We start from the raw sequence: 12,604 nt of genomic DNA, 5'->3' as shown, positions 1-12,604 counted from the left end.
TTTTCGAACGCCAATTCCGACGACTTCGCGGAATCGCCCGGATAGTCTGCTCGTTGGCTGACAACCGCGGGCCTTTAATCAGCGATATATATATATATTTTTTTTCTTTGCTATCAAATTCGCAATCGGGCCCATGCTTTTATTCAACAGTTATGAGTTAACTATATTACAGATTTAGTAAGACTAACTTAATAGAATAATGGCTGAACAGGAAAGATAAAAGCGTGCACCAATACAGAAGTAGTGTCCAGCAACTTTTAGCACGGTTGCTTTAAAATAATTACTGAATTGATAGGTTTTTTAATCAGCAATGTTGTTATCAGTGCAAGAAAGATGCTTTTAAATGCAAATAGAGGCCGCCAGGGGTTCTCTTAAAATTGAGGAAAATGACCACTTTGAAATTCGACTTTATCGAAGAATCAAAGCGTAAAAAAGGGTATCCTAGCCGAGACTCCTCTTGTCCTTTTCCACTTTGCATTATTATGGACTACAGTAAGGATATTTGCAGGTTCTAACATAGGTGAAGGCCAACCTTCTCTCCTTAAGAACTACAGTAAAGTGAAATAGAATATACGTCGCATGCGCCTTTTTTGGGAACAGCTTTTTGTTGCCTAACGGTAGCTGACTGGCTAGATGCCGGACTTCTAGTGGTTCATGTCGAGACATTTTGTAAACATCTATCAGGTATTTGGCATTGTTCCCATACAGTTTCCTGGTTCTTCAGTGCCACAATAGATAATGCTCGATTTGGCAAAGTGCACATTTACTGCTTTTACTGCGAACCGATAGTGCAGGAGGGCGCCAGCTAATAGACAGAAGGTTTACTGTACCCAATACATGACGAACTAGCTTGTTAAAGATTATTTTATAGCTAGTTGTTACTGCATCTTGACGCTTAAGCCACGTTTTCATTAGGATTAAAGTCGTAGGAACGGCACATCTTGGCAACTCTCAAGCGAAAGGAAATAAATCTTGCACATAGGAACATATATCAAAGGCCCGATGCCAATGAAGAAACGCCTGACGCAATTTAATTTAATCGAAGTGAACTCGGAAAGCTGGAAGCCATCGACTGTATCTTGCTCGCCAAACTTCGCGCATCATAATATAATCATATACCTAACCCACATGGTAGCATAATAAGCAATAATATTACTTTATATGGAATTACCAGAACTTAATATTTTTTCATAAACATACAGACACAGTTAAGCTTCCTGTCGTTTTCAAAATGCTACAGAATAATTGCTTTTGTCATGTTATTTAATAACGGACAAAATTGTACTACAAGATATTCATTGTTTTATTCACTTTACTCACAACTGCTAATACGTGTGCATGAGCTACTTTACCCGTGTAGGCTCGGGAACTACATTCGAAGTGATGTTCTTAATCTGTCAAATTAGCACAGTCTCATCTGAGAGATAAAACGTATTTACGTCTTCGCTTGTTCTATTAGGAGTACGGAATTCTCTAAAAAGGCGACAATGGACAGAACGGTCTTTTACACCAACAAAGGGATAGTGAAGGTCAGTTAATAATCACCTTTACGAGTCGCGGAGAGAGAAGTTAAACATAACAGGTTTCTCATAACTTGTAACCACTGTCACTATACGTACCTCTGTAGCACCAATTGATACCAGTTACAAATAAATCACTAAAACGATTAACCAAATGTAATTGTAGTCTTTTAAAACAATTTAGGTTTTTTGATAGATGAATTGTCTGTGTGAATTCGCTGAGCACCTAAGTCAATAAAATTAAATTATTTTTTTGTGAGTGTTCTGTTGAGGTGCCTTAAAATGAAAAAATTCGTGAGCAGCTGGAAAGTGGCCTCTCAGAGTATCTCTTATTCCAAAATAAATGAGTCGTTAGTTTCAGACTGATATTTATTGTTCTAATTAACGTTCTACCCTTCAAAGGAATCCATGTCGGACTCATGCCGTCGGGTTTCCAGTGATTAAATCGTTCGTCAAATTCGACTGTCGGCATAGCCCTGAGCTCGTTAAGCGATTGTTCTTTTCTTCTATCATGTTAAAGAGTAAGCAAGCAGTCGTTGGGGCTAGGTCCGCTGAATCCGGGGGGTTAAGACAACATATTCTTCTTTTACAAAAATTGTTCTACGAATAGTGCACTGTAAATCGGTGCATTGTGTGATCAAAGGCCCAGGACTGTGCAAACAATCCTGGCCCCTTGCCTCGTAGAGACTTCCCCAATACTTTGCAAGCTTGATAGTACCCCTTAATGACTGAGAGGCGGCCGACATGTACCCATGAGAAATGATTCTTCTTCGACTGTCAAAGAAAACCATGAGGGTCACCTTGGTTTTGGACCTGGATCGTGCGACTTTCTTCGATCGGGGCTCGATTTGGAAACCATATTGGGAAGATTGGCCTTATATCTATGTTTAATCATGGACGTAAGGACGAATTCAAGCAAGCATAAATGCTAAGACGTTTTTCTGGCGTTGTTCTTCATAGATGTTCATATGCTGGATATTCTCGTCGTAGTCATGTCGTAAGCCTTCTGAAGCTTAAACGATCGGTCAAAATGGCCTCTCCTAAGCTCTATCTCTTCCGTTAGTTCTTTCGCGACGATTCAATGGTCGGCAAGCATAAGTTGTTTTACCCTTTCTACGTTCTCTTTCGTGATCGTTATCACATGTCTTCCAGAAAAGGATCGTCCTCCATTATTTGTTGTCCGTCTTCGAAACGCTTGAACCACTTATTTACTTGAGCTTTACCCAGCGCCTGGTTTCCGCATGGCGTTCTGCATCATCGGCAGGATGGCTGTGAGATTTATTTTGCTTTTCACACAACACCTGCTGTACGTTCGTTGTTCCATTCGTGAATGCTCAGAGCATTGACTTACCCAATTTGACCGAAAAACTTCAGATTGTATTGAATTGTTATATAATTTTACCTATATACCAGAAGCCCTGCCCTGCCAAAATCAGTCTGGACGACAAGCGTTCACCAAGTGACACGAAAATACAAACGATTCACTTATTTTTAACCGAAGGATTGGTAAAAGAGGTGTTTCAAGAATTATTATTTAATAGCTGAAATTCGTTCTTCCTGCCTAAAAGTAGTTCTGATCGGATATGCTCATACTTGTTATTTAATAATCAATGACATTTCTTTAAATTGAATGCATTTCAAATTTTTAACGGTTCTCCCTTGATCTCGTGTAACGTCCTCTGAGTAAGTTCATCATTTTCTTTAAAAGGCTACTTTGAATCTTAAAAACAGAAAAAAAATACACCATATATTGGGCCTAAACAGTTGTCGTTTTAGAATTATTTAAGAATGCTTTCTTGTAGGATAATATATAATAAGAAGGAGCATATTACTGGCAATCGCTCGATTTGTTGCCATGCTTAAATTAACTATTAAACAGGAAAGACTAGGTTTTCAATTGTAATAGACGCTGCCTCAACTGTCAACTGAGGATATCATTTTTTGTAATTGTATTAAGTCTTTTTGCGCTGTAAGCTTAGTTTTAATAAAATTTAAAAAAAAAAATAGATAATATAACTATATTGTGTATAGTTTCCGATAAGAAGAATTAGTATTGTCTCAGTTACCTTCGGCACAACTGATCGACATTATCGTTGAGTGTTGGTGATATACAGAAGTATGTAAAGCTCTTACCGGGACAGTGGTAAGTTTGGGACATAAGATGCAAAATATATATTTAAATAATTTTATTACAAATTAAGATTGGGGAGACAGATTTGAGTAATGTGGATAGCATCACGATTTCGAAAAGAACACTATATGTTAAAGTACATTATTAATGGACTAATAAGCTAAATAAACGCTACGCTTTAGTATGCGTCAGTAATCGCTACGATGAAACTGTAGATAAAATATTGAAAAGGAAAAATCTACCTCTCAAGTTGACCTAACCGATGTCCAATCAACAAATATATCTACTACAACATCATAAAGTTCTTAATGATTGGGATCGAATTGTAAGAGCAGTGTCTTCAAGGCCGGTCAACATGTTTATTTCTCCTAATGCATTATTATAAACTAATGTGGGTGAAGTAAAGTAATTAAGGTAAAAAAAAAAGCAGTTTTTGAACAACCTACATCAGGTCAAGGATGGAGTGGTTTTCATCCTCGAACAGAGCTATTCTTCGGCTACTTAGTACAGAGTCTAAAGGATCAATTATTTTAGGTAAGAACAAAGTTCTTATAACGATAGTACTATCTATACCACTGTCCCCTTTATTAATAACCATTTTAATTTCAAACTATATTTTCGATTCTACAGTACTGGCCCACATCTAAGTCTTAGAAAATTATTTCTCTTTAACCATAGATTTACACCGTATACGGCCTTCACAATTGAGAAATGAACACGGTTATCCACCATATCAGTGCATATGAAGCTACTTTAAATTAGAATTTAATGGCTGTCTTATCTAAAAGCCAGTTACCCTGAAGTTAAGAAGAAGTAATTCAATTAAATGTCTTACCATGCTTGCTTTTATTGGCGTGGCGTATACGCATCGTTTATTACATTGGGTGAGATTTTTGCTAAAGTCAAATCGTCATAGGCAGACTACAATCTCGAGCGACACTGGAATTGTAATCTTGTTTTAGCGATATGCTGAATATATTGCATCGCAGAAAAATCAGGAAGCGCAAGTGGAGGAGCTATTTTACGGACTAACGCACATCGTTTCATTACAATATTTGTAAAATGCACATCTACTATATAAGTGAACTGTTGCTGATAAAGCACATGCAGCTTTCATCGAAAAAAGCTACATCTAGCACAATTTTTTTTTAACTAGAGGATACGTGGCAAATGGCCTATAAACTTTGGTGCACGAACAGGACACGTGCAACCACTCTCCTAAATGGTGGTTTCACTGACCTTTATTTTCTGGCACCCTGCATGAGAATGAATAGTGTGTTAGCTGATTTTGATTAGACGAACGATCTAGGCAGTGGATGACAGATGCAAGCACGTCTAAGAACATAGTGTGACTTTAGCCTCGCATAAATCTAACCCTTACGGCTTATAATATATACAGAATGAGGCGAAACCCTAATAGTTAGTATATTGAACATAATCCGAGGCGTTGCGTCTTACCGAATGAAATGCTGAGGGTCTCAATGATGAACAAGGAAGTACAAACCGGGGCGAGGGTGATTCGGGGATAACATTTGTGTATGTTACAAGTGACGACTACAAGTCCAGGTCAAGTAACGCTCAGTCGGCCTTCCTTTACTACTGCCGCATTTACCCAAACTACTGCTACTATCGCTACTGCTCGGCAGTTGAAGACAGGATACAACAGAGAATATGCTAAGAACATATATACTATTGTATTCACATGTTTACCTTAGCTGACACAGCTAACCCTTGGCTTTTTAGCTTTTAGTAGAGTTTTACGTCCTTTACCTCCGTTCAATATTGCCTCAGAGAGAATGAAATAGCAATCTAATTAACCAATCCATGCCTACTCAGGCTTGCCAACATGAGTCAATTCTACGAACGTTTTTTACTATCGTACAGTTAGAGTGATACGTAATTAACGAGTATTGGTTGGATAATTAACGAACAGTTGCGCTTCCGCTAAAGACTATTGGTTACAGGACCTTCTGATTGTATAAACACATATTTATGTTTTATAAACTTGAAAACATTTTTTATGACTCGCCATCTTATCAGCAAGCATTGGCGTTATTCGACACCTCAGTAGAACGCAAAGACGAAGTCAAAGGCGCATTTCAATTCATGCACTGTCTGTTTTGATCCATCCGTTTATACCTACCACACGATCTGCTCATAGGTCCTATATGAACGCCTTGAGTAATAGATTAACTTAGTATAACAAGAAAGCGTACACCCACGTGGTGAACCCGAAACCGGCCTGTTTCTTTCTCAATACTTGTTCAACAGTTCACTAAGATTGCTTCAGCAATTGATTGTCTCGGATATTCCACCGTCGTGTCCTCTGATCCGCTAGCAAATTTCTCGTTCTCCCGTGCGTGTTTATACCGCCAGTAAAGGACATAACGTGCTATTGGTCGCCCGATACCCCTTTGTGCTTATTTCCTCTATCAAGGTCACGAAAGTGACCTTAATTTAATATTATTTGCACAAGTACGGAAATATTAAACTGCTGAAGAAACCAAGCAGTCTAGCAACGTTAAAACATTCGTATTTCTCATAAATAATTAAAAATGAAATGCATGAATTTTTTTTTCGAAAATCAGTAGAGTTAAAAACTAAACAATTTAATTGTGTAACTGTTACTGAAAGAATTGCTCTTTACATTACATAGGGCAAGTTTAATATTTTTAGTATAAAGAAATTTTTCATCGCAATTCCTTTTTTGTCAAGACAGTTGTTTACACAAAAACCACTAATATCGTTAAGACTATTTCTATGCACGTTTCTATACCTCTATATATATATATGTATACATACATGTAGAAGTATAGAAATACGTGATCAAATGCAACCAATTGCACAACAAGTGAACCCATTTAGATGTGTACCTAGAAAGGTTATTAGGTTTGTTACATATCTAACTGGCAGAAGGAGTCTGAATAACGAGATATCATCGTACTTTTCTGAATCACCTATTAGACTAAGATGATTTTGGTTCTCCAGATTGTGCAGCTATACATTTCAATCGTTGTAGTACACTTATTTCTATGGGCAATTTATGAGATAAACACAGTGAGGATAGCTTGTACAGTGTTTACGATGTAATGTGCCGTATCCACTTATAAGCTGCCTGTAAAAACAAGGCCATTTGTCATTATCAGTTTTTTATCATCTGCTTAGGTCTTCCTAAATCGCTACAGGTCCTGGACCACATCGGGCTCCGGCGTGATATTGTCTTCCAATATCTACTGCTTGAGATTAACTTTACAGGTAACAATCAATAAACATCCTTGGACCACTTACTGTCGAATAGGCTTAAACCACCTGAAGTGCTTATCAATTTCAAGCGTCTAACAACGCTGATTCATAGCAACACGACGACATCCGGACAACGACACGACCAGCTCGATCATCTTCTCAAGGTGATATTTACAGCTGCAGTCGCATCATCTTAGGCCAATAACAAATTCCCTTGTTTGCTATCAGGGAAAATATCTTTATATATTGCTCAACATTAGCACTGTTTCAAATCATTGAGCGCGTTTAGTCTTCAGCTAGGACTTTCGAATGTACAAGCTTGGGTAGCAGTTTAAACATATGTTTTACACTAAGATAGATGAGCTTCTAATTCTCTATGTGCGAAAAAGGCACTTCCTCGCGATAACACAAAAGAACATGAAGTACCCATGTTGGAGAATATTATGTAAATAGAAGATTACCTTCTGATTCCACACATCTAATCCCATATAATGGTCCTATTTTACATAAACTATGATTTACTATATGCTGATAAAACAGCAAGGAGAATATTTGCTATATTATGTATTTTTTTTTCATGAATGAATGAATGCATTGCTGTCTAGCCAGAGGAATTAGTACTCTATTGTCCCATACAAAATTAATATTATGTGATCTAATTTTTCTTTTGTAGCCAGCATCAACCATGTTGTTTAACCAGCTCCACAAATTCATCTAAGCTAATTCGAATTTCGGTTGCCAAGCAAACATAAGAAGAAGAAACACACTGTATCTTCGTTTCGATATAATTCGAAGGTGTTGGAGAATGGTATTTTGTGTATAGCCTACAACAATGTGCTGTCTACACCTATGAGATATAAAACTGCATGGAGCTTCCTTACTTCCTCGTGGCTAAGATCGAGGATTAAAGGTCGACTTGATTTCAGCAAAAACGCTTCCGCCGGCGCTCTCCTATTCCCACTAGAGAGGGCGGCAGTTTTAGAGATTCTTCCGACCGGATTTTCTGAAGTCCCGGTGAAAAAACGTCTTCGTACGGCCACTGGACAGTATTTAATAAATTTCATTGGTCATGGTGAATATGTGCTGAAAAAACGAAGCTATCAATTTACGACTTTATTTATTGAGCCCCATCAGAATCATGCTTTCGATTGGTCTGGACAGCATGAGCATTTCAAATAAATTTTATCCTTAATCTGGGCTGGGTAACAAATCGGAATTTCTCTGGAGCGGTGAACCTCGTTCCGGCGGGACTCTCAATACATTGTACGAGCGATAGCGATTTTTTCTGGCGAGCTTTTTGTATATGTTAAAGGATGAGCATAGAATCGGGGAAGCGTAGCTGTCTCCTACAGTGTTTTTTTACTGTTGACTCTTATGCGGGACCGAACATTGAATTTTATTTCCATTTATATGATGTTTATTTTAAAAATGTCTTACACACACACACATATAGATATATTGCAACTTGAATTTTTCCTACGTTAGACTGGTGAAACTGCTCTGTTATATAATAGCAAATGTACGACTCTCGAGTGAATCCGAAGTGGATTTTGAGCTCAAAACGGGAGTCTTAAACTGTTATGATATTTGTATACTATGTCTATACGATACTATGAAGTATCGTACCAGAGTAAAAGTTAGAGCATTGTGCCTGCCTTATATTGTAAGTATATTACAGTATAGTAAAGTAGATAGTTAATTCGTTAATTTAATTTTGAGACATCACTGTCAAAAAACGTATCCCGTCAAGCTTATAGACAGATCTATGACGTGTTATCATCGTTGTTCTTTAGCAAGTCACAGCCTCTTAGCAAACTATGGCAGATTATTCAAATCACAATCTTAGGTACTTATAAGTTTTGAAAACAAAAAGATTGAAAAAGCCAAGGATGGGCATAAAATACTCGATGCCGTGGCCTTAATAATGCGGTATCAAAATGATGTGTTGGTCGCCAAGGAACGAAATTGAAAACAAGCTTCTCGTCATAGTTCGATGAGTATGCGGACCATTTGGCCTCTTTTGATTCGTCCCTTTTGTTTGAAGAAAGTTTCCATAAAGACGTATTGAAGACATTTGCTTCATGGCATGTTTTCTCCTCATTAAGACGGAAATCCAAGCATAGTTTTGATACAATTATCGTGGTAAATTATAAGATACTAGTTGGCAAGATACAATGCGCCAACATTGGCTTGAACCCAAGTCTTTTACTGCGAAATGCATTTATCTTAGGGTATCTAGAAATATAGTCAATAAAAACGTCATCATACTTTCAATCTCGTCGGTTGGGTTACAGCTGTTGTTTACGAGAGATTGTATTCTGCGTCGCATAACATTAGAAAATACGTTTTCAAGAAAATTGCAAAACTATCAAAAAATGCGCAGCTATCGAGCTGCAGTCTTCTTTCTACTTGCCAAAAAATTAATCTAATCGCTAGAGCGACACTCGTTAACACTGATTTTTTCGGAATGTGAAGAGCTACGAGATTATTTACGACACCTATCTTTGACACCCATCTCAAATAACAGAATAGAAAACTAAGCATAATGGCTCGTGCTCCCTAGCTATAATTGCTAGCTACCCATGCACTTTAGTTTCGACGTGATCTAAAGAAGCATTTTTGAGTTCTATGTAAAACACGTGCGATTCGCGGTAAACAACTAAATCAGCCCAACAAAATACTAGGTATTGCATTGAAATTTGTTAAGAATAAGCTTAACAAAAGTTTCCTGCTTCAAGCAGCCGCTGAAGCAGTTCCTGAAGGTGTGAATAAAAACCGGGAAAAAAAAACTCCGAAAAAAGAGGGAAGTTTTCAGCTCATGGTCAGAGCTATTTCAAATAGGGATGGACTCATTTCATGCGTCCGGATAGGTTTTGAGCTTTTTTTTTTTACATCACCGTATTAAGTTTGGAGCAGCATTAGCTCTTCATTTAATTTACTCGCGCAAAGTCTACCAGAAGAATTCGAATACCTTGATTTCAGTAGTGCTAATTAGAGCTACCGCCGTCTGTATTTCTTACTCTTTTGCTAACATTATTACGTGCATTCTCGCACTTGATTTTTTCAGCTCAGCTTAAAAGGTACATTTTTGCAAACTAGATATGGGCAGAAAATTTTTCTTTGACGTGAGCACGAACAATATTTTGTGAACGGAGACCTTTATAAAGCGGTAACATTCTGGCTTTTTATCGCATTTGTCTATAAGTAAGAATGGAAGATTGCTCAAGTGGAATATCGGATTTGAATAAATCGAGTCGATTCTAAGGATTTCCTAGATGATACATTGTGATGCTACAAACGAATTGAAATTGAAGAAGTTTTTAACTAGTTGGGCCGGAATTATTACATTTTAATATGTGCTAGACGTACTTCCTATTTTTTGCACATTTGCCATAGCGTTGTCATGAGCCTGTTCAGAAACTATTAGTATTTCTATCTCTGGCTTCTCGAAATGTATTGACAGAGTTGCCTTTTTTAGGACATGGAAGACCTCGTAACAACATTGACTTAAATCGGGAGAATTAGTGGACTGAAACCAACTTTAGATATTCTTGCGCCTAATCTAGATATGGCGATAAAATCTAAAATTGTTATCAAGTACCCAAACTGCGTGTCTTGGGTTGGCCAAAAATCCTTAAGTCTTTTGGGGAACTCGAGATAGCGGGTTGCTTTTACTGTTTCAGCGATTTTCGGCGAAGCCGATAGAAGCAAATACCCCTGATGTCTATTACAAGTACCACCATCACTTTAGGTTCGAGTCCATAGTGCCAGCGAACTCAAATTCTTTCCAGAATAATGCCATTTTCGAGCCTAATTTCTCTTTAGTTGGCAGTAGAAATTGAACCATGCTTTATCTTTGGCAACCGTATGCTCTAGGATGTTCACTGTTAATGGAAGTGCTGCGAATTGCATGTGGAATGCACCCCACGCATTTCCACGCGGCCTGCAGGAGACCAATTATTAAATCAATTTTGCATTCTGAGTATTTAGATTATAATTCTGTAACACACTGCATATAAAATCACAGTTTGAGCAGACTCCAAGCTTGACTTTCGTAAAAAGCTTCCTTGATTGCGGCAATGCGTTCTTGTTTATGGTTTCGATATTTGGTTATCCTTTAGCTTGTCTTCAACCTTCCAATGTCTGTTCAGGAAACGCTTGCAAAATTTACATAGTGTATTGTCGCTTAAGGCCTCCTTGCTCAATTTCTTCACTACTCTTCGATAAATTTACGCGGTGCGGTGGCCTTCGAGGAAAGAAAACTTGACCACTGAGCGTTGACCTTAACGACTAAAATATGTTTTTGTTTTAAAATTATTTTTCCGGAAGTAAACACAAACGGCCTTTACATACAAGTTTTTGGAATAGCGTAGTATTTATGAGCCAAATTTCGTCTGCTAGTGGCGCGCAATTTGAAGGTTACTCGATATTAAATTTCTTACGATTCACTTAAAACAGCGTAAACTTTTTATATACTTGGATGAGCGGCTTGCAGCGTACATTAACTTGCTTGGATTTTACATGTTTTAATCATAACCGTTAACACATTTGTAAAAATATGGCTTATATGTGGTCGATAATTGAATGTTAAAGTGGTTTAGAGTGTAGCTCATAAAAATAGCACATCGTTGTCAATACAATAATCAGTAGTCTTCAGTGCCAATGACTGAAAATGAAAGTAGTCAAGTGCGAGAACTGAGCGTTCTTAGGCAGTTTAATCCAGTCAACATGACATCGTCTAAGATACCAGTTATCAAATTAGTCAAGCTGTCTCAAGCCTCAATCGGTTATAAAAATGTCTGCAGCGGTCTACAGTATTAAGAGTATTGGCACGGCAAAAATAGTGCTTGTGTATTTAGAAATATAATATTCGTATTAACAATACAAAGCATATCCGAGTGAAATTAATTACTGCATGACTCTGGACATTCCATGACGTACGCAACTATTTTTAATATTGTGTTTACTTAGTAATCATAAAAGGCCTAGAGTGCAGGATTGAAGTTTTCTGGTTGACAGAATTTCGATCAAAAACAAATCACTTGCATATTGCTTATGATTAATAATCTCTACCGCATAAATCCTGGAAGCTTCAAGCAGTAACTAACCATTCATGTAATTAGTTTTTACTGGTTGATAGTGGCCTTGGCGGTTCCACTTTGGCCAGTTTGGAACGTGACACAAATCCACTATTTAATTACCTTATATTAATCCTCTAGGAAAGCACAGCTTTAGACTCATTTACTGTGAACTGTCATATAATCATGCTAGCCGGTGTTGTAAAACTCGGCGTGACTGTCTGCACCAGTACCGATCAAACCTAGTTTTCAAGCTAGCCTAGAAGGCGAGAAAAGGGTTTTTAGGGCTTTGGTTCCCTTGTATGCTCTCTTTAGTGGACTTTTAACGCGGTCGAAGATGGCTGTTTGCTATATATGATTAGTTTAGTTAACCTATATCAACGCAGACACTTGTCAAATCTATATGAAAGCATAGAATATAACATCAGTTTTTATAAGAACGCGTATGTGCCGAAGCTCCTTGAAAGAAGCCTTGACTTATATTTAAACACTATAAAGATTAAGATTGCCTGGTCCGTGGTATGCTATTGTATTGTCTATAAATATAGGTGTGCTTATTACAGTACGGTTGCAAATCAGCTGGAGTAATTATCCACTACACATATAGTGATTAATGTAAGCTGGAAACGTGC

General features: G+C 37.5%; 1 long non-coding RNA gene across 1 annotated transcript; it reads right to left on the bottom strand.

Annotated features, from left to right (window-relative positions):
* Nucleotides 1-2,013: 2,013 nt before the first annotated feature.
* Nucleotides 2,014-5,559, bottom strand: LOC111263291 (uncharacterized). The gene is made up of 3 exons (XR_002682147.2): nt 5,110-5,559; nt 4,487-4,590; nt 2,014-2,769 (listed from the first exon to the last, which is right to left on the bottom strand). It is a non-coding gene; the product is annotated as an uncharacterized LOC111263291 (long non-coding RNA).
* Nucleotides 5,560-12,604: the final 7,045 nt, after the last annotated feature.

This window comes from Varroa jacobsoni, unplaced genomic scaffold (assembly GCF_002532875.2).
Source record: "Varroa jacobsoni isolate VJ856 unplaced genomic scaffold, vjacob_1.0 scaffold_753, whole genome shotgun sequence".
In the NCBI taxonomy this organism is placed as follows: Eukaryota; Metazoa; Arthropoda; class Arachnida; order Mesostigmata; family Varroidae; genus Varroa; species Varroa jacobsoni.
Note: the sequence above shows the minus strand (reverse complement) of the source record. Positions and strands in the feature narration are given on the sequence as shown.